General features: G+C 41.2%; 1 protein-coding gene across 1 annotated transcript in view; it reads left to right on the top strand.

Annotated features, from left to right (window-relative positions):
- Positions 1 to 25,678, top strand: part of LOC119739159 (zinc finger homeobox protein 3-like) — a gene marked incomplete at its 5' end in the record, with an annotated part of 82,755 nt that overhangs the window by 39,321 nt on the left and 17,756 nt on the right. The window contains 1 exon segment of the mRNA XM_038213990.1: positions 9,576 to 9,634.

Genomic DNA, 25,678 nt, shown 5'->3' with positions numbered 1-25,678 from the left:
TTAATGACCCTATGACATTAGCAGGCCCGATCAGCCGCCTGCCAACATTAATTTCTTGTACAGAGGCTTGTGTATGCATTCATTTAGTCGGCTCTCAGTCAGTGGCTTGTGGTACAACAAGCTGTGGGAGAAAGAAAGGTTTGGATCTCGCCCAGTTAGGCATCAGTGTGCTCACTAGTCGGTTTAGCTGGTGGCAATCAGTGTGTTTAGACAGCGCCGGCCCAGTCAATTGGGGACAAGGTGAGTTGTTGTTCGCCGGTCCATCTCTGCCAGCTGACGTTTAGGATGCTGACGCTTGACCTGTTGGTCGCTCTGCACACAGTGAGATCAATTCAAAGCGGCCGGTGGTCACTCACTCACTCACTCACTCGCTCTTCTGGGTCAGGTCACAGTTCACAGGTCAGTGTCAGGTAGGTGTCATTTCTCTGTTTTGTTTAACCACTCTGTTTTTTTGCCAACCAAAACACAGGCTACAGCGTTTTGTAGGTTAACACACCGTCCATCATGCCAGCATGCATGCACTTGATTGTAGGCAAATGCAGAAAGAAAAAAAAAACCAGTCTGGAACACTCCTCCCCGCTGAAGTGAAAGCCCGCCACCACATACTTTGAAGTCTCGGCATATGTAATTGCACAGTGCTGTTTAAATGGCACACATACATATTGAAATGGTTCTTGCGGTACTGCATGGATTATGAAATGCATAAATGTCGGGGGGGAAATGACTTGCTGGGGAAAGTTCAAGTATCTGCAGCCTGCTTTCTCAGAATTGAAAGCTTTATGGAGGAGGCAAAGATTTTTTTAGTCAGGAGGAAAGAAGATATGAATCTTGTTCAGTTTTGATTTGAGTTCAGTATTGTGATAATATTCAATGTAATGTAAATTGGATTTTGAGTTTGGTACCGCACTTCATTAAGCAGACTTTCTTATTCCAGTCTTGAGATTATACGATCGTATTTTGTGATACGAAACCGAGATATTGGTATTTGAACAACAAATATGTCAGTTTTCATATCTTTCCCTCCATGACGAATGGTTGAGCTTGGCAGTGAAATACCAGTCATTAAGTGCTGGCAAAAACACTTTATTCCCCCACCCAACCAAGGGAGAAAAAAAAGTCAAGTAATTTTCTGGTAATGCGTTTCCCTGCGGAGAAAGAAAAAGCTGACTTTTTAGCCTACTTGTGATGTCACTCGAAACTTATTCCAAAGCCATTTCCTGTCCTGCTCCGGCTGAGCTGAGTCGGCGCCGCCTCTGGCTGAAGTCGTTCCTTTTGTTGCGCTCATTCCATTTGCCGTAATCACCATGCCCATCCTTTCTACTTTCTTTTTTGTTCCTTTTCTTTTTTTCTTCCGTACGATTCTGCGCTGAAAAAGAGATAGAATATATCTCTCAAGTGGCCCGTGAACGGCTGCCGGATAGGAACCCAATCCGTGGACGGGTAGCTTACGGGAATTCCCGCCTTCCCACAAGTCACTGCGGGGATGCCTGTACGCGCTTTGATTTATTTGTTTCATCCCAGTCCTAATTCATCATTACTGGCGGGGGTTGTCCGGTAGGGTAGGGATGGCGTGTTATGTGTGTGTGCGCGCGAGTGTTGGGGGGGAGGAGGAAGAAGATGAGAGAGAGAGAGACACAATCTCAACCACAGTCAAGGTGGGATTGTAATCAGAGACTCTTTTACATATTCCCTGCCCCTGTGCCTCTGCAATCAGAGGGTGCAATCTGGCCAGTGCGCATAAAATAACCTATCCTTCTTTGTTTTGATTTCGTCCTAAATTGGATTGGGGAGGTGTCACTCACATCAGGCAGCATATGGGATAATATCTCGGGAGTCCCCTGGCGCTCTGCTTGCCTGGAACAACCGGGGCAATAACCTGTCGCTGATTAAGGAAAGTTCACCCAACCCTCTCTCTACTCTACACACTAAAGCGGACTTGTCATTTGCATACCGTCGCCTAGTATTAACACTATGTGCCTCTAAGCTCGACTACCTCAACCAATAAAAAAAAAAGAGAAGATATGTCATAAAGAAACCGCATATAAGCGGTCTACCAGCGAGTAATGGAATGTGTTAAGCTTGCTCGTTGTGACTAGTCGGTTGGTTGGCCAGCTATAAGTGAAAGGTTCTTGAATGCACTCGTGCTATGCAACAAGTTGATTATTGCCCTACCGAGTGTAACATAAAACAACGTACAGCAGTTAATAGCACTTCTGGTCTGCACCAAGTGCTTTTGCATTATTCATTTTGGTGTAGATTTTTTGTTTCAACAAATTGTCCGAAGCTTCCCCAGGCTCCCTTTTTATTTTTTTTTTTTTTTTTAGCATTATCAATTAAATCCTGCGGGAAACCAAATCTGCTATACCGTTTGATTGAGTTTCAAAGATTTGACACTTGCATTCTGTTAGCATTTACAAAATAAATTTAGTTTCAGTTCAACCATTTGTGAAGTAACTGAGTAGACTTTGAAACCTTCTTTTTCTCGGAGCTAACACTTTTAGCAAGCCTTGCTGTTCATTCTGAGAGTTCTCTTTAACTCTATTGAAATCATGTCATCGATTCCAAGATTTAATGATCTGTTTCATTCCAGTTGCCCCTAAAACAATAAACAGATCGTTACCGGAGTTGGAATTTTCCATATCTGATGGCGCGCAGTGTAAACTCATTACACAGCTCTTTTTTTCTTTTTCTTTTTTAGGCAGGTGCATTCAAATCTAATCCCAACATGGCCAGCGCCAGATTATAGGTCAGAGGTCATGAAGAAAAAGACTGAAAAATACATTTTTAGTACCTGGCTTATTTACTCAATGAAGTTTTTTCTCCTTCATGGTAGACAGAAGGGGAAGTAGCAAAGAGCTTGTGCAACACATGTCAGCAGTTGTTGAAATGCCTGGCATATCTAGGTAGCTCCTGCGGGACTATTAACCTACGCTAGGTTTCCTGACCATGCCCTTTTATGGGCCAGTTTTAATTAGTGAAAGCCCGGGCCTGGCCCATTGGATGGATTATTATGAAGCTGTTGACAGTTACCATTAAGATAAAGCAGATGGGGTCTGAAATGAGCTGGGTCCCCCCAGAGTTGATTGGGGGTCAGGCGGCCACTTGTCAGCAGACCCACATTGCATGGTGGTTTCGTTTTGGGCGAGAGAAAAAAAATAACTTGATGATGTTTTAAAGTTACAAAACACTGTAGAAAATTGTTCTAAAAGCACATCGGGTTTTCTTTTTTTCTGGGAGGAAGTTTATCAGTGAGTAACCTTCCTTGATTATCGTGAAAGGTGAAACAGATGGGGGTATGTACTGTGTAAAATGAATTGGGGTCCCTTAACGATAGACAGGGTTCATAGAGTCACTTGGCCCAGAATGTTGGTTTTAAAAAGGGCAAGGCCCTCGATTGTACCGCTGAAAGCTATAATCAAGATTTGTGGGTGTTTATGTTCTTAATACCTTTGACAAGAACATGGATTACATGTCACGACTTGGTGCAAGGAAGTCAACTAGTATGGTAAAGTTTCTTTTGTGAAGATCAACCGCAAGTTCAGGGAGATGAAACCCGATTCTCATTTCTTGAATTTAACGGAGGTAGGTTTCAGAAAACCGTGGACAGATGCACAACCTTTGTTGGTATAAGCCACTTTGCAAGGACTTCTGTTAATTGTCAGAAGTCAATGTTGCTAGTCCACCGAAGATGATTTTTTTCTCTTTACATTTGGGAATCCGGCGAGAACTTTACGAGGATTTGCAACTGGATGGAGTTCTTAAGTCGGACATCATCCTAATGCACCTGTCATCTAAGATTGGGATTTGGAGGGGTGATTTTCTTTCCTTCTCCCCTGTCTAAATGATATCATTTCATATAAGATGGGAATCATGCCTGTCTTTTTTTTTGTCGGACTGCTATAAAGTCACATTATGCTGTCATAAATTATTGATAAAACCCAAGACAAGCCGTAAGAGGTAGAGAAGCTCCAGCAAAGTCCCCCCCCCCCCCCCCCCCCACAGGAGCATCAGCCAGAGTTAACTGCTAATCTATCACTAAAGCGCTTCACGTCGGCTGCATATCCCCCCACATTTCCCAGCCCTTAATTCCCCTTGATTATCATGCACATATGTGGCACAAATGGCCTACTTCCTGCCCTTTGAGAGAAAGCCACTCGCAACAAAAGCTTCAACCATCTCCAATTAAAATCCTGCATAATAAAAACTGAGCGGCAGTGAAAGGCCAGTGTGAGGCTCTGTTTGTGTTTTGCCGCGGGGCTCATCACACAAAGCGGTTCTCTCTCTTTTTCCCTTCCTTTTTTTCCCCCTTCTCCAACTCCCTTTTTCACTCTATTTTTTTCTCTCCCTTCTCTCTCTTGATGAGTCAGCCAATCAAATGACCCATTAACACTGCCTAAGATGTCACAGGAACATGTCAAATGATGTTAACCGGGCCCTCCATCTAAAAAGCCCAAGTGCCATTCTTTCGGGGATTTTTAATGGAGCCAAGTGTAAAGCCCAGCGCCCATTAATTACACAGGATGTTTATTGTAATGCAATATTTGACAGCCGTCTGTGGCAGATATTTTGCTAGGGGTCAGGTAAGGTTAATAACTAGAAGGCTAGATTGTCCTGTGAACCGTAATAAAGCCAGCTGAATAATTGGCCGCCGCACAGCAAAAATATGCCAGCATAATGGTGGAAATGATCTAGTGCATGGCTAATGGTTTCTAATGTTTCACAATTTAAACGGGGACACGAGAGCAACATCTCTTAAACGAGTGCCGTGAGGATCGCAAAGTCGGTATGTAGGCCTGCATATTCATTGTGTGCTTGTACATGCATCACCGGGATCATTAGCAGACCGTGTTGTCTACATTTCGCAGGTAAGTTCAAACTACATGAGCTTTTTTTTTTTTAAAACAAACTCCATGTGGAGAGTGTTTGTGTGTGAATCGGGGGAGTTGCGGCACAAGTGAGGAAATTAGAATTTCATGGTTGAATTTAGGTAATTACAGCCCAGAGCCATTTAACTTCTGTTGACTTCCAGTCCCCAGCCAGACAGCAAATCCAAGGTTATTCCAACAGAGCTGGCAGTAATTATAAACTGCAAAGCCAATTCCCAGCTGTCTGGTGGGCGATGTGTGAAAAGAACCAACATTAGGGTTCCCCTTGCTGTTAAACCGTAGAGCAAGAATCCAGACAAGGGAGTGTTCATGTATGTATAAATGTACATGCATATAAACATGTATCTGTGCTTGTACAATATGTCTACGCATGGTGTGAGTGAGCATTCAACCTGCCCCGTGCTGTGCAACCTACATCCCTTGTGGCTTGTCTCTCCCCTTGACATACATTCCACACATTTCACAGTGGTTGACCAACAGTCCAGCGGTGACCTCAGATGAGGTAATCGGAGCAGCCAAGTGCACAGGGAGCCAGTGACCTCGTTCCGGGGTCAACTGACTGGTAGCCTGTCTGGTGGTACTGTGTGTGTTGTCATGGTGTGTCAGCAGTGACCAGTGGTTGACTTCTGATAATGTGTCACTCTGAATGGGTTTCCCACAGCAGGTACAACACACTGCAGTGTACAGAGCGATCATGTTCACTGCGTGGTATGTGTTGTACAACATGCATTTCTGGAGATTTTACAGGAGTGTTAGAGTCGTGTAGAAACACAGCTGCTGGTGAAACACACCACTACTGGAAATCAAATACCATTTCCTTTGTATAAGGACATACATGTACTGATGTAGTATTTTCATATTGTGAGAAAAGAATTGAATTGTATGGAAATGAATTGATTTGAAAGAACCTATAGTGCCGGACTTGTATGAGAGTCGTTCTATTGCCCTTCATTTTGCATAAAGGGGGTTCATATTTATGGCTAGTCGACTTGGGCTTCAATCAGCATACATGAATGCGTGAAGCTGACAATGGTTTGTGTAGGCGACTGCTGCCATGCGTGTCAAAAGTCAACCCTCCTGGATTCCTGTCTGCAGCACAGTTGAAAGTCATGGTCAATGCTGCCTCACTTCACAAGGGCCAGCGTTGTGTTGTCTTTCACTTTGCGGGCTCTCTCTGTCCTCGACCAATCAGCATCATCTGTTAACAATCATTGCGGGCTATACTCCCATTTGTCACATTCCGCAAAATCTTGGCCTGTCATTAAAGACGGGGAGCTGTATGGTTACTAAATGTTGACATTACAGCAAGAGTTACCCAATGGGCAGCCATGAGGGGCATTCGGGGAAATACTGGTTGATGGGGAAACAAATATTTATAGCAACTTGGAGGCGTGCCAGCGATGGCAATTTATGTTGCTGGTGAAGATGAAATATGGAATTCAGTTTGTCGTTAGTGCCCACTGAATCACTGAGAAAAATTAAGAAGTCCAGTTTTCTGAATGACAAAAATGATAGCATATTCTACTAAGAAATGGTGTTCTGTAGTTGTATGATGTCATTTGTACAAGTTATATGTGTCGATACTGGTTGTGTTTTTTACTGACAGCAGGCAGGGGAGTTTGTGTACTAACTTTTGTAAAGGACTGAATTGGTTGGTATGGCTCATCAAAATTGGGAGGTTTTGCATGGTGGCAAAGGGCAGAACCTTTCGAACGGACAAAAGGTATAAACCAAGTTGTGTATAAATGTATGATCGTTGTGTTCTGACAAGGTTCATGGAATTAGTAGTTTGATGGCTCAATTTACTTAGACGCAGGACAACAATTGTGGGTCGGGAATGGAGGAGAAAGGAAATTTTGCCATAACCGCCAAAGTTGTACATGTATAATTCATTGTACAACAGCCTGAGGGCAAATTGGTCCTGTGTATATGTGTACTATTGATGTAGTTTAATACACACTGTGCCTTTTTTTTTTTTTGTGGGTCTAAGCGGTTTTTATGCCATCTTTGATAATTGAAAGCAAAGTTATATGCAAATCGGCGAAGTGAGTGAATGCCCCGCTGTGTGCACAGCACAATTGGGGGATCAGGTCAGCATTGTGTTTGGGGGCAGGCTGAGTGAAAGGAACTAGCATTTACCCAGCAGGTCACAAGATTTCTCCCCCCCCCCTTTTTTTTTTTAAAGTCAGTACATTATGTGCATCAGGACCATGCACGCATTAATATGGTAAAGCTGGCATCATCTAGGGGCCTGGTGTGACAATGGGCCTTACACAATTCATAGACAACCTGTGGTTTTCTGGAGGGCTGATTGTGCTGTGGTTGTTGAAGGCAAATGTGATTTTACATGTACATGTACCTGATTCATCAGATTAAACTATTTGTACTCAATCTAAATCTATATCTAGTTCCAAATTGCTTTATCAGTAAAATAGCGAAAAACCTTGCAAGCCCTGTTAGTTTTTTTTCGCAGTTATTTTATATGATGATATCGGCCTGCAGTATCTCGCGTTATCCAAAATTCACCTGCTGGGATGACGGTGTTTTATTTGCTTAGTTCTCAAACCCGACTTAACAGTCAATATTCGTGTGTGTTCATTTAATGAGCAGGCTTGCATTTTTGAAATAGTGCAAGTCATTCCCAGCTTGTAGTTATCTTGTGTTTGATCATAAGACGAGAGATTTCAGTGTAAACCCCAATCCGTATCTTCTCTGTTGAGGATGTCAATGCTGCTTAAGCCCTCACAGATCCCCCTCCCTGTTGTAATGTCTGGTACATGATCCAATCCTCCAGTGACCTTACCACAACCAAAGATGTATAATCCCCCACTTATTGTGCTCATCCTCAACTATTTACAAGTTCATTGTTTGTGGCATCAGCACTTTCTATCCATGCACACCCCCCCTCCTTTTCCCCCTCCTCCAGTCCTTTGTTTGATCTTCCCTTTCTGATTCTAATCCTGCAAGAACATCCTGTTGTCTGGGAAGAAGTCCTGGGCTGATATTCGTTACGTCTGGAAAGAATGACTACGTTGTTCATCCTTAAAAGTAGGGTTGACGTGTCTGGAACAAGATTAGGTCTCGGAACAAGATCACGATTGAGAGATATGCTTTTTTTTCCCCTCAAAAAAGCCTGTCAGACATGTACTCGTGACCCCTTGTTATTGACCATGATTGTGTCTTGAGAATGTTGGGCTGAGGAAGTACAATTAATCTTTGAGAACTGAGATTTTTTTTGTTCGCCGGATACAGAGCAGAAGTCTTCACAGAAATGAGAACTTGCCTGCTGTTTTGTGTAAGGTTTTGTGTTATTCTACTGCTTCACCTTGTTATCAAACAGTTAAGCAGATTGTGAACTCTCTGCTAGCAGTCGGGCCATAACCTAATCGCATAACAGGCATTGGGATTCTGATTTTGTTGTGTTTGATTTCCTTTGTGATTTCCTTCAGAAAGTTGGCGGTTTATCTGGGCATGGTCCTTGTACGATTGTAGGCGGCCTATTCTGGCCCCTTCATTTCTTGGGTGATCAATCAGTGATCATTTGAACTCCAAATGCCATGAACACAACTTCATGTACCATAAAGACAAGATGAAAAAAAAAGATTATTGATGGTGCAGTTTTGCCTTGCCAAAAATCAGCCCATCCGGTTTCATTATCTGTATCACCTTAATTGTTCCTTATCAACCCCCAACATAACTCTAAATTACACAATCATGTCCCACCTTTGGAACTCTCTTAGTTTTCCACGCAGTATCACTGCATCTTTGAACTTGTCTCATTGTGTGGGGATAATGGACGCCGGTTAATGATTGACCACTAATTATTGACAGAATTAAGCACCGCTATCTGACGAGAGGCGCCAAAAGAATATTAAAAAAAAAAAAAAATTAGTGGGTTTATTAGTGGTGGCTGAGTTTTTTGCTTTTAATGTTCAGCAGTTCTGTTTACGCATCGGCGTGTCTGCCAGCAATTAGTTGATGACGGTCTAGCATGAGCTGTGTTCAGCTTTTCAGTTTCAGTCAAGTTTAAAATTATCATTAGGACTCTTTGTTCTGAGGGTAAGCTTCTCTCCTGACTTTTGTTGTTGCTGTTGTTGTTGTCTCCTAAACTTTTTTTGGGTACCCATGAAAAGGGGTGTCATTTATCAAACGTGTCTGTGAAAAGTTAACAGCATATTTGCTAAAATCAACACTAGCACTTACCCACTAGCTGGATTTTTCATGCTGCTGGTTGCTACCACACTTGACAGTGCGGTGAGTGGTCTTGGGTTCTGTTCCAACCCAAGCTTGACAGTGGAATTTGAATTGTGTGTGTGCACCTATGGATGTGTATGTGAATTGTCGTAAAGAACATCAAGATTGTCAAGACCGGGTCGTACTCCATTCAAATGCGAAGGTGAAGCAAAGTTGACGTCACAAAACATTTGCTGCGACATTGGTCGTGGTTGAAATGTGTTCAACCTTTGCGAGTTTGTAGCCGGAATATACATGTTGTGATTTCATAAATTTGCATTCGCATTCGCTTTCATACACCGGCCTTCAACTTGATTTTCCTGCCAAATTCAATGCGAAAATATGAGATGAAGGACAATACTTAGAAAGCATCTTGAAAACCTGTGAGAAGATAACATTAGAGTTGTTTTTTATCTCATATTCATCTATCTTGTTGTTTTGTTTATCTCTTTTCAGATAGACGTTTGTGACGGGCTGATATCTCTGTGCATTTGCAGCTGACCACTAGACAAAAAGTAAGTATGCAAAGAAACATGTTTAACATACCGGTAGAATTTGACAGCTTTAGTACTTGGCACTGTTGATTTGGTACAAAAGCTAGTCATCCTTGTGATTTTCAATTTGGTCTTTTATTGTGAATAAGGATTTTTTCTGTTGATCAGTGTTTAGTTGTTAAAAACCCAAGGTAAAGCACAATGTCAATTTTGAAGATGGCAAAAAACATGCAAGACCGTCACTGGATACTGGTGAATAAAAAATCAACCTGCATCTTCTATTCAAATTTTTGTAATGAAGAAAGGTCTCCACCTGCAGGTCTCATCTGAAAGACATATTCACGAAATGGCCCCTATAAATTATCCCCCTCTCCTGAACTACCTTGGCCCGGCTCTGCAGGCAGAATGTGTAATCATGTTGCCCGTCGGGCAGGGTGGGTTAGGCGGGGTACCGGGGAAGAGAAATGTTTCAAGCTTTTCAGCAAGATAGCAAAGCCAAACAGTCCACGGTGCGGCAGTGTACTCCCCGTATCGCTGCCCCAACCGTACCCTGGGGTCATGGCGGAGTCCAGGAGTAGTATCAGCCGCTGCCTCCGCTCGGCTCCGCTGCCGTTATCGTGGGCTATTAACGGTTGACAAGTAGGCCATGTCTAGTAGCGATCATGCTGAACTTGAAGCAAGCTTAAGGGCTTATGTGAATACAAGTCTTGCATGTGATTTCCTTGGGCTGGGGAAAAAAAATTGCAATGGCATGGCCATGGCCTGTGAAACCTTTAAAAAATGAAATGGAAAAAAAAAGAATATTGAAGACAAACAGTAGCAAGTACTGACAGATGGGAACACACTTTTGCGTTAATCACTCGAAAGTGAAGACAAGGGACAGATAGATGACCATGAATATTCAGAGTTCTTGCCACTTAGAGGTGCCTGCCTTGAAGCTGAATTGTTAATGACCTGCCATTTCCTGACAAGGTAGATGGCAGTTTTAGTCTTTTTTTATTTAGGATTTTTTGTTGGTTCATCTTTTTAAAAAAATGGCTTTTATTAGATTAATTGATTTGTTTTTTGTTCTGCCAGAAGTCAAACTTGGGAAGGAGCAATTTTTATTAATTCCAGACAAGGGAAACAAGATGTTTGTCGTCAAATTTGTAGTGTACAGCAGGATAAATTAGTGGTCAACTCAAAATCCATGGTTGTCAAGTAGAACCCTAAATTTGTTGATAACAAAAGTGATTCACCCTCCATGCATCCATGCAGCATATGTGGCTCATTTTTTAACAATTTTAATGACCTCCCAATTTATAACCTTATCTCGGCGCTTTTAATTGGGGCCAAAGTGTAGGCATTGCCCATAAAACAAAAAGGACTAAGCAAGTCAAAAAGCTTAATGGGACCAAAGTTTGAGAAATCATCTCCAAATGGGGAATCTAGTAAAGTAAACAGCGGGCACAAAAGCTTGCCATGGCAGGACCTGGCACTCCCCTGGCCTAATTAGGAGTCTGGTGTAAAATTGCAAGGGGGGTACGGTTATTTAAGTACCATCATCAGCCGCAAATCATTTGGCCGCCACATCCTTTTTTTCGACATTGTTCAGCTTAGTTTATCTGTCAGTCGCACTTGACCCAATATCAATACTTGTTTTATGCGCTTGTTTGTTGTGGGCCCAGTCCCAATAAGCTTGTACATGTACTTCAATTTTAATATGGCTGACATCTGTAAATGAGATGGCCATGTAAATTTGGGTGTTGAACATTTTTGTGCGCTCTTATTTATTTCCCGAACAGATGGTCAGCATGAATTTGTCAGTTTTTTGTAAATGATAAACCAAGGTGGTGTGAAGGCGTCACTTGTTTTTTTTTAAAGATACACAGAAGCTGTTGCTAGTTGCAGGGTTTGCCCTTTCAAAAAGAAAAAAATACAAAGAGTGAACCATGACATGTTGGGATTTGAAATATCAGGAAAATGGTGATGAAGTCCAGTTGTTCTCATTCATAATTAGTAAGACATCATCTCTCTCGGGGGCCTCTCCCAAACTCCAAACAAACCCCCCCCCCCCTTCAACCCCAATCCAGAAAAAAATCTGAAAATCAAAGAAATTTGTAGATTTGGAAATAAATAACACGGGCTATTAAATATGTGGAAGCGTGGAATTTTCAACCAGGAATTAATACTGTACAAGTAAAAATTAATGTTAGGGCATTAAGTTTGGGTCCTTGATGTTTTGAGCTTGATGATTCTGTGTGTTTGTTTGCGATATCTGGAAAGATCTTTCCTTGATATTCACTTGAGGTCACTGAAATGGGTCTCACACAGCAGAATTTTTATTTTCGTGAAGTGAAGATAAAATGAAGTGAAGCCAACATGAATTTGTTACAAAATTGCAGACAAGAGTCCTTACCTTTTCTCGACACACTAATCATCTGGACTTGTCATTCAGCAGATGCAACAGCCAGCCAAGCACCACATTTATGAAGTGTTCTGGCACATTGAGATGGAACTGGGCATGGGTCGTAGTGGAGAAAGATGAAAAGAAAGAAAAAAACGAATGGGGGTGATTTTTTTTTTTTCATTTTTAGATTTAATAATTTTTGTAATCTTTAATGTGTCCACAACACATCTTTTAAAGTATAAAAATCGTGGAATAAAAGTGTTTTTAAATTTAATGAAAAACAGTTGGCATCTTCCATTTTCACGAAAACAAAACTCAAAACTTGTATGGCTTTTTTCTCAGTATTCTACTCTTAATGACATGTCGATAAATATGAACTTTAAACAGCCATAATTTGCCAACGGAATGTCCAATTCAAGTGCCTCAAACAGTATTGTAAGGGGAATTTTATTCTCTTTCCTAATAACTGCAAAACCTCATTTCGACCTCAGCCCAGTTCTGTCTCATTTTACCAGAACACCTCACATTTTATCAAGATTTTGCTGTGGGCAAAAAAAAAACCAAGAGAGAAGCAAAATGAGGGTAGGTGGCTCAGTGGCTGGTCAGTTGATACAATTCTATGTCAGTGACCTTACCCCAGGCCTCAGAGTTACTGGACAGGGGTCACAATACCCTTTTTGTCTTTGGGAGGGCGGAGAATGTGGCCACATTTTTTATAATTTCACACCGGTTCACTGTGTTTCCCAGCAGGTGATCTCGCCTACGATTACATGTCTACTGTCACTGCTTTGGGATCGTGATTGTGTTGAAAATTGTGATTGTGCTGGAAATTGTGATTGTGCGTCGTAAATTGACCCCAGACCAGCAGTGAAAATTAATCATCCAACCTAACTGGCATTTTTACAAAAAATAATAATATATTTAAAATCCATACATGTGTGTTGTTTGTCTTGCAATCTGAGGACAACATGGTTCTTGTTTTCCCTTGAAGCCCCATGTTCACAGTGCACAATTAGATTCAAATACCGGAAAAATAGCTAACAACAAACACGACTGCTGTAATTTCACGGGGGGGGGGAGCAAATGATTTGGTCATTATGCCATTGTTTGAAATAAACCATCCCACAGTTTTTGTGTTTATCAGGAAGTACATCTGCATCGTAAGAGTGTGTGACGTGCACGTGTACATGTAGACCTAATTAAGGCACTCTGACCCCTTCATTAGGGAGTTTCACAACACACTTTTCTGTTTCTCAAGAGAAAAGCACAAAAGAAAGGGTCCGCTTGAGATAAAAGCACAGGTTTCTTCTTGAAGATAAGATGTGATTTGCCTTGTTTGTGTAATCAAGTTTCACAAGAGTTTCCTGTCCCGCAGTGCTATAATTGTTCAACCATCCTGCTTGGATCCCGCTGTTTCAAAAGTGATTCCAATCATATTCCTTACCCCCGGGCCGTTTTGAAGAAGAAGAAAAGAAGGGGGAAAAAAAGATTCAGTTAGCCAAAGAAAAAGAATTAACCAGAGGGAAAGAAATTACCAACTGGAGATGGAAGGCAAAAGACTTGGTAAGACCCAGCAGGGGGCGAGAAGTGATTTTGATTTAATCACGAGAGTGTAATTGAAAGGGGTTAGAAGTGTAGAAAAGGAAAAATTATAAGATGAAGAAAAAAACTTGGACCACCAAAGGGAAAAAAAAGGGGGGATTAGAAACTACTAGGATCTTGTTTGGATTGTTTGAGGAAAGATATGGACGTATTCACACGGTCTGGTATGTGTTACCCCACAGGGTATTTCACTCACGCCCACTCATTTACAAAAAGAGGGATCAGTCTGTTTTTAAGCAGCATGGATTTGTTTATTTGTGTGACATGTATCTGAGGACTTTTTAGCACTTTGTTTTGAAGTGTGAAATCGGTTTTATTTTGTTCAAGGGTAATGGCACCTCTGCCAGTCCAAACTTTCTTTTGTTGTGTTTTTCATAAAATTACTTTGGCATTGCAAGTACTGAAAGTGAAACACCATCAGTGAAAGATAAACATCTTAATTGATTTGTAGGAAAATGAGGGCCCATTGAGCGGTTGTTAGTCTCTGTGGCTTTTCTGAAAATGGGAAAACCAGAGAGAGTTCCTTGAATCCGGGAACCTTGCGGAACAGCTTTAGCTGATTGATAACAAATGGAAATGGGAATGTCGGGCTTCAAACAGTCATCTGAATGGTTCAGTCTCAAGGTTAACCAATGAGCAGTCGTGAATTATGCCAACTTCACTGAGTGGTCAGGCAGAAATCTGGCTAGGTTATGGACTAAACTAAATAAAATCTCTGGCCCATTTATACAGTGTTGATGACAGTCACATGGAAGATGTAAGTAATTTCTGCACAGTTCAGTGCAGGCTTTCTGAATACCACTTGAATTCCCCTTTTATAGTATTGGTATTCTCGTGGGGCTCCATGATATTCCAGTCATAAATTCTTGTTTTCAAATTCACTGGGGGGGGGGGGGGGGGGATCGGCAAACTAAAATTGGATGTGAATTTGTCCCTAAATTAAAAACAAAACAAAGTGGGCTGCCAAGTTGCAGAGGGGTTTATGATATTTGCATATGTAATTTGCATAATTGACCCAAAAAAAAGATGTAACCGATTCATGTGCATGTTCATCAACCCCCATATTGGAATTAACACACCTATACAAACCATTACCAAAGCAAATTCCAACAACATTATTACCTTAATTGTTTTTGTAGATACATGTATGTAAATTGGTTACACGTCTAGTTCTGACACCCCTATGTTTCGACACCCCTATGTTCAAACACCCCTATGTTCCGACTGCACATATTCCTATCCATATCCTAACCCTAACCCTAACTGGGGGGTAACACAATCTTATGTGCGAACATATTGTCAGAACATATGAGTGTTGGAACATAGGGGTGTCAAAAATAGAGCAGTCACCTGTAAATGTACCTATCCCTTGGTATTATGTTTATGCATGTTGTACCGCTAGTCTTGTTATCAGCCTGTCATAAGCCAGAGCCACTGATAGTGCTGCCACCAGACACCAGTTGGCCTCAATACAGATCAGATTCACAACAACACACAGAAAACCAAACAATCAGTAGACTATGACATGACACAATGCATGGCTGGGGAAATGCCTGCTAGAAAACAGCTGACAGGTTGACCTCAGCCAGTTGGAGCTGAGGTCATCTGACTTGCCAACAGGTGCAGTGACTTTAATCTGACCCCATGCATGATGGCTCACCTGCACCTACTGAAGAAGCATGGGTACACAGCCCGTTGGGTAAAATGTTAGGTTAGAATACACAATAAGAGCAGACTACATGTAAATAGCGTAAATCATTGCACATTCCATTAAGATGTACATGTATAACTGCCTTGAAAATGCAAATCCCCCATCAACATAATTTCTTTGTTTTGGTGTGTGGCTTTACAGATTATAGCGTTCTGCTTGATGTAGCTTTGATTGATTTAATGTTGGACCGGGATTAGAGTGCAAAGCTAACTGCTTCATCACTTGTAAATTGTGGAATGATCTGTTTTCAAATGTCCCATTGGCTCTAACACCTGTGCTGAGTGATCATTATAGATTGATTGCAATCAGCCACCATCTTTGACGTGTGTTTTGTTAAATTCATTCATTAACACGAGATGTCTGTCATGTGTATCGCTGTTGAACAAATGTGCACACCTCCAAGATGGCGTCAGTGCAAACGATCTAAAGCAACGCCCACATCCTCACAAAATTTGTTGATTAAATCCTTTCCATTTGTCTGTGTCTTAAGAGAATTTTCACGGCTGGGTTGATCAGCAATGTACAAATCGACCCCAATATTTTCAAACGGAGGATTTTCATCACTGTCATTTTTTTTTGGGGGGGGGGGTTGAATTTTGTCTCATGCATATTCATAGGCCAGGGAACCTAGCGATGGCATTTTGACAGCAGCAGGAAGTTCTAATCGACCAGCTGCGCAAACTGCTGCTACATCTGGCCGTAGACGTTGCCCCCAGAATCTGGGCCGGCGCAGTTAAATGTAAATTGGCAATATGCAGTTCCCATTGACTGTGACTTTTTTTTTTTTTTTACTACGGACGGTGTCTGGCTAACTTCCACCACAAACACAAACCTTTGCTCGCAGTTGGGGCTGGAGCTTTAAATTGTAACATGCTCTGACATTTGAAACAGTGACTGCGCTGAAGATTATTTCTTATGCTGGTTGTGACCTGTAAGACACAGGCCAAGATGCGTATTGTTAGGGTATATCTGGAGAGAAACGGAATATGATTTTGCACAGGAAACTGTTAACTGCAGAAAAACTAAAAGATGCGTTACAAATACACTATTCATCCCTATGAATATTGTGTACAGTTCAGCTGTTCTGAAGTGAACTTGCCTAAATTGGATTTTTCAATCTGCAGTAATTTCCAGATTGTGAAAACACGGATTCTCCGGCCGGTGATAAATCTACTTTCCCCTTGATCAAGGATTTAAATGGTATTACTTATTGATTTGCGCCCGTGTGATTTTGATCCTCTGCCGCCGAATAACCCAAAACTCCATCACGAAGGATAAATTGTTAAAAACAAAATACTTGACCCAGAAAAAAATCGAATGATTTTTTTTTTTTTCCTTTTCCTTTTCTGTGTTTGCCTGTGTGTGGCGGTGCGCGTCTGGAAGATGCGTCACTGGCCAATCTTGTGGCATTAATTAGTGCAAGCAGCGTTACATGAGCTGGCCTTGGTTCAGGCCAAGCCCGAGATGAATTTCGATATGTTGGTTGATAAATCTAGAATCCAATTATCGTGGCTTGATGAATGCCCTACAGCCCATCCTCCTTGCCAGGTGTGATTTATTAATTTTGCATCTTGACCACGGCAAGATGATGAGAAGGAGACCAAGAAGAAGAAGAAGAAGTACAAGAAGATGATGAAGAAGCGGCAGAAAAGCAATTGTAATTTGTGAGGACTTGATCGTGAAATGCGAGGCAGAGGACGGGAGGGGAGGGGGATCAATGCTGCACCTTGCTAGAACTAAGAATGGACAGCGGCGTTGTGATTTTTTGTTCTGTTTGTATGTCCGTCGTGTGTAAGACGTCATGGGTCGGTGAAGTGGTTGCGTGCCCGGTGCTCGGATCGTACGCCTCCCCTTTGTTCTTCCTCTCCCCGACCTCCTCTCTGATTTCGCCTGGCCTTTGTTCATGCCCGGTTTTGTGTCAGAAAACTCATTAATGGAAATGACTCGCTCAAGCCAGGCCCCCTACTAGAATGAATGGGGATCCATTATGCAGTACACACAAAGGGGTTCCCATGTCTTGTGCACTGCTCAGTAATTATGCAGGCATTACAGAGGCTTGGGCAATTAGCGCTGATGGTGTTTTGTCACCAGGATCGTGACCACATGTGCGTCATCATTCATTAAGAACGGACTCCCCGCTACACTTGATCAAAGGAAATTTCACTTGGAACTGAAAACCACAGGACCGCACGGGTTATCCTGGTGTTATGCGCATCCAATTAAAAATCAAAAGCATCATCTGTGATTTAGTGCAAGAAAAGGGAATAATCATTAATTTGGGGGTTTCATTTGTGAGAGATGTTTTCCTTCACAGAAAAAAAAGTGAAAAAAGGGGGGGGGGTTGAATGGATGAAATTGATAACTACGAAATGCTGGAATGGTTATTCTAGAATTACGGCGAGAGCAGAAGGCATTGGCCACCATGTAATACGAGAGGTGATAATCCACACAAAACGATACACAAAACCTTTAAAAAATGTATGTCTTCGCGTGTCCTAGTTGTTGCTTCTTCACACTGTCGGTTATCCCATCGCAGTGCTCCGGCCCCTCGGAGGATCCCGTTACTGTTGGATAATGGTCAGTGACGCACCCCAGAGCTCGTTGCGCATTCCCCGCGCTCTGCTTTAGTGGGTTGGCCGGGATGTGCCTGCCGGCCTCCGATTACAAAACTCATATCTTCACCTAATTGCGGATCCGAACAGTGGCCCGTGCGCGATGAGGATTTTATGGAACGTAATGGCGTTTTCCCCGGCCAATTTTTAACCAGAGTGGGAGGGTTGGGCTTCTTCTTCTTCTTTTTTTCCCCCTTCTCCCCTAACTTCTATCGGGGCTTGCCACTCCTGGAGAAAGAGCAACTGTGATGAATAACGTTCGAACGTTGGCTTTCCAATCAAGGGGAAGACGAAGAATTATTGTCCCTTGATTACCATTTGTGCAAATTGCTTTTGTGGCCGCAGGGGGAAATTGTAATTGAAATCAAAAATTTAACTTTGTTTTGCACCGTGTAAAGGAGGACAATTTTTTTTGAAAAATCCCCGTTTGTAACCATCAACAAATATCAAGTAAGGGTATTTGTGTGAAAGCTGGATAGTGATGGTGAAATCCAAGTTGAAATCTGATTGTAAATTTTCAAAGCTGGATCTCTCTCCTTGTGACACAGGTACCAAACATGCAGAGGCTGTTACCCATGTGGTCTTTATTAATTAAGGCACGTATCTCGTTAATGGTTTGTCGCCCACACCTGTGCCACATAGATCAATAACATCATTTTGATATTGTAAGCAGTCGGGGCTATTGGAGCAAAAAAAAAATATTTTCACATTTTTTGAGCTGAAAAAAAATATATGCAAGATGAAGCGTGAAATCAATGTTCATGGATTTTTTTTTTCATGTTTCTTGAAATTTTGGAAAATAGGCAATAACAGTTCATTGTGATTTGTTGCATATATTTCAACATGTTTTGTTCCAATTTGAATGCTTAGTTAATGCTGCACAATGTACAATGTTCACAAGAACATGCATGGTGAATGACTTGGCGTCCCAATTTATTCACTGAATGCTTGCCTGAAAACAGCCCACACATGAGCACACAATTACCGTCTGCTGATTACCTAGGCAACGCAACTGGAACAAAAACAAATTGTCCCTCCTCCACCCTACATCGCTCATCTATTTTTTTTTCGTCTCCTATGTGGAATTAATTATTCGTTGGATTTTAATGGCAGGTGCTGGCCTGACTAATTAGCAAATGGCAAACGAGCGTTTCAGTTGTCTGCACGTGGGATCTCGTATTTCGCCATGCCTTGGGCCGAGCCCGACCAAATTGCCCAGCATGTAATTCATGCCATAACTAGGAGATGCAAAGAAGAATTACCCACATGTCTTGGTGCATCAATATTCCTTTCTGTCATTGAATCCCAATTTTCTGAAGGGTTTGCGTCAGTCAGGGTTCCCTTCTTTTTCGGTCGCATTCAGGTTAGTGAACTGTGTCATTTACGTCAGGATTTGGGGCAAGACTGTCGCTTAATGCCACTGCGTAATCCAGGCTTTAAAAGATCATGTTCAGACAAAAACGAAAAAGCAATCCAAAGATTAGAGACAGTCAGAGAGCCTGTGTGCACAGATTTTTTTCTTTCTATTTTTGACTGGTTGCCTTTTTTTTTTTGAAGATCAACTGGTCTTTCAGTAGATTAATTTTGTGTTCAGATCTGAAGGATTAACTGAGCTAATTCTTGTGGGGAGATGTTCAGGGCTACTCTTTCTCTGGCTTGCTTTTTGATGGTGAGGGTCTGCCGATGGATTATATGCAGTTCATCCCTTATGGGGGAAAATGGCTGCGAGTTGAGTTGCCTTTGAGACGACTTACATCTGGTGTTTAATGATAATAAAAATAATAATAATTAATTTATATTGCGCAGATTCCACATTAGTGTTCAAGTGCGCAGTACATACATGTACACGATGTATTTAACTGATAACAGGAAGTCTGGATGAGAAAATGAATGAGCAGACATATATCTATGATGCATGGGTCCGGTAATAACCTTGGGGAAAATACGTAACAGGAGACAAGTCTCTGAAATAAGGAAAAAGGAGAAGATAGTTCAGTTCAAAACACTTTTTGTTTTGTGCCTTTTGGGGGGGGGGGGGTTTATAATGGCAATATATTGAGATGACTCTACATTCGGTATTTGTTAGTTTTCCACTTCTATGCTTTGTAACCTCATTTAAAAAATATATTCCTACTGAAGGAAAGAAAATATGATACTGTAAAAACATTTATCTAGGGCTAGAAGTAATCCGGGGCAGATCAAATAAACCAATTCTCCAATCACAGTTTTTTTTCCTGCCATTTCTTGTTATTCTAGACTTCCATCCAACGTACACAGACAATTATTCCATGTGCTTCCTCCTATTTCAGAATTTGTATTAGCCGCAGACGTTTTTCTCTATCTTTTTTTTTTTCCCCCTGTAATTTTGTTTTCTCCCGTGCTTTTGTTTTCTTTCCATTGTTTCCCGGCCCATGGGCGACAGTTTGATTAACGGAGCTGACTCTGTTACTACATTAGTTTTCCCCGGCTGTGGTAGTGCGTGTGAGTGCGGTGTGCGGCGTGTGTGTGTGCACCGCCTCTGTCCAATATACCCCCTGAGGTGTACGTCCGGCCAGTCAGTTGAGTTCTTCCTTGGGACGTCAGTCCTCCAGTAAGCCTTGTTAGCAAACAAGACGTTGAGACCATCTGCCGTTAAAATCATACATTAATCACAACGGGGTTTGATTAATTAGACATGGCTTTTTCCTTCATCTGGCCCGGGCTATGCCGGTGCCCCCCTGCTGTTAATTATTCAAAAAATTCATCAGCGATGCAAATTAAAAATATGCAGGATTTTTTTTCATCATCCAATTATTTTGACAGTTGATTTCATGAATTTTATTACTTTTTTTTGTAAAGTTGGAACCTTTTTTTTCATAAAGAAGCTTAATTCAGCTGTTTCAACAGCAACATCTTAAAACCCATGCAAACAATTTTGAAGCTTATCGCTATGATTAAACAGAAGATATACATGCAGGACTCTGTTTTTATATTCCAATTTATGTCCCAGTAAATATGTTTTTGGCCAAGAGGGCAATTACATTCGTAATTCTGGGTTTGTAGATTGAAACCTTGCATCAAGATACACAGTCACGACAGGTATGAGAGAACATCCACATAAATTACACATTTGCTGCTGAGTTGTTGGAACTTTTTTTTTTTCCATGCCAGCAGTCTTTAACGAGGAAATATAATTTAATAATGTAGGCTTGATTAATTTCCAAAATTTTGTTTATGTCAACGTTTCATTCACTGCCTGGGGTGACGATTATGCAGTGTGTAGGAGGATGATAAAAGAAGGGGAAAAAAAAAAACAGATGAAAGCCCAGAATAATGAAATTGTGGACGGAGCTTTTCAGTAGTGATGAGGAGTATTAATTGGTTCTGTCACATCCATACATAAAGACAGTGGCTGACATTACCCCGCTGAATACCAATGACCTGAATGTAGTGGGTCACAGCCGCAAATTGGGTCAGTGCTAATTAGGACGGATCAGGCTGTGGCATAATTTAATAATTCAGGATGAGTCGCTTTTGTTAATGTTTGAGTGTGGGCTGACAAAACAAAAACAGGATACACATGCTGCTCATGCAAATTGATGTGGGCTGGCGGCATTAATCCAATGTTACACAAAAGGAGACAAATTTCAAAAGAAGGCATTCACAAAATATAACAACAATTGAAAGAGGACATATGGGCACGTCTCAGCTGTTAACTCTTAGGTGACATTTAACAGAGTTTCCAATTCAATGTATATTGTAATGAACATTTACTCATTAATTACTTGAAACATGTGTCCGAAGTGAATTAATGTGAAGCTTGGAAAATATTAGCAGTATCAGCAGTTGGTAAACAATTGTGTAAAAATAATTTGTTTAAAGAAGCCCAAAAAAAAGAGGAAAATTGTGAATAGTGAAGACATGGCTTGCTGTCCATTCAACCTGTTATACACATTGATAGACTTACCATGCCGGGAAAAAAAATGCATTGAAGGATTTGGGGCTTTGACAAATCTATAATCCTGAAACTTTACCATCAGTTGGGCTAGTGGGCCATCTCTGATTGTGTTGGAAGTGTATTCTGCAGAGTTAATCCAGTCGGGATTACGGGCATCGTTCGAAGGGGATTATCTCCCACAATTCCTGTCTTCCAGGTGTCCCAGGCATTAGATATCATGAATCTTGAACAGTTTGCCGCTCTTGATAAAAAAAAATTAATAAAAAAAAGGGGGGGGGGGATTGCTGGGGAAAAACATCATTGCTGCTAGCTTCCTCATAGCTCCAATCTGCTAGTGCTAATGCAGTAATCATACTGTGCCTTTATAGTCCTAGCCGAGTTTTTTTTTTTGGGGGGGGGGTTGTGTTGGGTTTGGGTAGTCTTATTCTAAACCTTCCGGTAAGGGAGAGATCTGCTTGAGGCGGGGTGTTGTCATGAGAGCTGACTGAGAATCAACATTATGATTTCATGAGATTGGGCAAAGTGGATTTGTAGGGTAACCTCCTTGCCAAAACAGCCAGGTTGTGAATCTCGGTATGAAAGCAAAAGGATGGGAACAAGGTTGGCAAGAGTACCGACACCTCGATGGATTTAAGTCTTTTTAGAAAGTTCTATTTATCCTAGAATGTAAATACATTTACATGTCCACTTGCAGACTTACATGTACACTGCACAGTGTATGTCGGTCTATATTTAGCCTGGTGTTGGAATAATAGGCGAATACAGCGTATGTTCAGAAGGCCTATTTCTTTCTTGGCATGTATGATTGATGTCATGAGAGTGTCTTGTGCACATACACTGTGTTGGCCTATTATTCCGTAAATGTACGTGAACACAATGTATACATGCATCAGTAAGTATGAATTGGCAAATATGCATGTACCTTCAAAAATATGTTGATATGTAGTACATCATAAATGTGTGTGGGTTCGATGATGAACTTTACAAATGATAAGTACATGTGTTTTAAAGAGGACTAATCATCAGAACTGCACTGCTTGAAAAAGTCACCTTTTTCAGGGTCAGCAAGCAATGCTCAGATGTTCCCGTCCTTGTGCGGAAAAAAAACCCAGGTTATCGTGGCCATGGTCCAGTAAATGTTGATATTAAACCCCTGGGTTGCAAAAAAGAAAGGCGTTTTATGAATAGCATGTATGATTTGTGTAATAAAGATAATGTACATGTATTTGTATAATCTGGTTTTCAAGGCCGATGGGCCTATTTGTGGCTTCAGACTTGTGGAAACTTTATTGTCATGTTCAGTTTCCAATTCCAGTAAAAATCGAATGGCAGAAAGGATTGAGAACAAAGAAAGGTGTTTATGGGTCTGATTTTAATGGGACAACATGTAGTGCTGAGTACTGGTTGAAATAGAAAGCAAGCAGGATTAGACATGTTTGCTCACATGATCGAGGTGGGGTACTAGCACTTATTCCTGAGTAAGGTTAAAAGTTATTCTGGAAAATTACTTGTTCATACTTATGCAAGGCTTTCTATCATTATTTCTTTACCATTTGTAAAAGGCCCACAGTGATGATTATTAGTTTCATCTGAAGGACCTTTTTGATGAAATTTTACTATGTTGTGGAATGGGGCCGAGTAATATGATTAGCTGGCACACATCCCAAAGTATCTGCTCCCACTTTAAAATCTGCTGGGTGAGGCCTGCTATGAATGCACCATTGGCCCTGATCATTTGCACATGTGGTTCTCATATTATTAGCTCGGTCAGAGAGCCAGACATACATTAAGAACTTGTTGTGTCTGTGAAGAAGCTGTGGGTGTAATTGATGAGCCGAGCCTGCCTGCAAAATGCTGCAACATAAGCCAGACACCCTGTTTCAAATTCCTGGCTCATTTGTTGCTGACTCAGTAATAGATCTTTATCTTTACTTTCAAGATGTTTTTCAGTGGGTGTTTTAACTTACTGCAGCTTGTTTGTTTGTAGGGGCCCAAATGTGGGTGGCACCGCTGTTCCAAAATCCCTATAGATGCATTAGCCTATGAATTGCAATTACACAGCAAAATGGTCCACAGCTTTGTTTCAACTCGTACGATACACTATAATTTGACAAAACATACATAACTGATTTTCCCCTTTTGTTGGAATTTTGTTTGCGATTCTCTCAAACCCCAAATAGCCTTTGTGCCTTTAATTGAAAGTAGCCTCATACTTAACTCCAAGGTCACAACAACATAGCGTCTATAAACATCCAGATAAGTAGAGAGCTGTTTAATATAAACAAGAACCTTTTGGACTTTGTTGGCCTTTTTTTTACAGACATGTTATTGCTCACAGACATAGTAATGATTACAGAATTGGTGGGGATCCCGCCCAGATCTGGAGAACAAGGAAATTTGTCAGAGATTTAATGGCGCCCTAGAGCTAGAGGTATGCCATGGGTTCATTTCACCTGGAATGAAGTTTTATTGAAATGACCGTAAATCACGTGTATTAGGCAAAGGCGGCTCCTTGTCTGACCAGGCTAGCCCAAGTCTGTCACTCATTACTTTATCAAATCAGTTTAAACAAAGGCCATGAAGGATCTACTTTTGTCCTCTGCAGGACGAGTTGTCATTAGTCCAAATTGTGATATTCGTTCATTTTCACATACATGTGCAGCGCCTTTTGTGAGGCAGTTTACAGTAGCTGTATTTCTGAGCGTGTATTTTTTAGAGGACATACATTGTACATCAATTTCTTTGTGCACTTGTCCATATTATTTATGTTGAATTAATGTCGGATGTTGACACACCCTTGCATGTCCTATGTCCTCTATTTTATTTTTCTGTATGAACTTGTTCCATCATTTGCAGGTGTCGCACAACAATCAAAAACTCAGTGTCAAATGTTTGTCAGTATGTCCATACATAGAGCAAGGAACAAACTTGTTTACTGAAACCCACTTTCTTTCCAGTTGTCTTTAGCTGTCTGCTATATGACCCTCCTTATTGCATTCAATAACTCATCATTTAAAAGCCCGCACCTGTTTCTGAGTAATGCTACTCCTGGGGATATGGACCCATGAAGGATTAATGTGAGAGAAGAAATGTCTTAAATTCCTGTCCAAAAATCAGGGTTGATGGCTTTGTGTGATACTGACATATCACTCTAGTCTTTAAGAAAGAATCAAAAGGAAAGGAAACTTGTAGGGTGATTTATACTGTTCTTTGGGGATTTTTTGTTTTTTCGATAAAAGGCAGAGCTCTGTTGACCTAAAAAGAAATTGGACACCAGAAAGTACAAACACATGTGAATGCAGTTCTGCATATGTGGCATATCATTACTGGATTTACTGGTACTGTTCTTAGGATTTCTGTCAAAATATTTTAAGTGGATTTCCATGTCCATTCAAAAAGGGATCCTCATGTACATGTACACGTACACGTATGTTGTTAATTACATGAAGATTTATATTCCAACTGGACAATCTGAATCAGTTGAATTTTTGGTCTTAAAAATAACAGCTACATGTATCCAAACGACTCTATAACAAAATGTTTGAGTTCTGCGATATTTTAAAGAGAAGCCGTCAGGTGATGCATGTCCAAACTTGGAGAAAGGACAAGAGGTAGTTTGTTCCTTCCAGGAGGTGTGTACATCGTTTAGGTTATGTGGATTATCTTGTCATGGGTCTGCCTGGGTTTCAGGGCTGTCTGTCCTGATCAGCACTAGAGGGCTACAGGTGTGCCTGTACAGCAGGTCTCACAAGTGACTTTGCATTGATTTTTGTCGGAGATAATTGCCTGTTGCCTATTCCCAACATGTGTGCGT

The sequence above is a fragment of the Patiria miniata genome, unplaced genomic scaffold, assembly GCF_015706575.1.
Source record: "Patiria miniata isolate m_02_andy unplaced genomic scaffold, ASM1570657v1 HiC_scaffold_30, whole genome shotgun sequence".
NCBI classification, from domain to species: Eukaryota; Metazoa; Echinodermata; class Asteroidea; order Valvatida; family Asterinidae; genus Patiria; species Patiria miniata.
The sequence above is the reverse complement of the archived record's forward strand: the minus strand, read 5'-3'. Positions and strand labels throughout refer to the sequence as shown.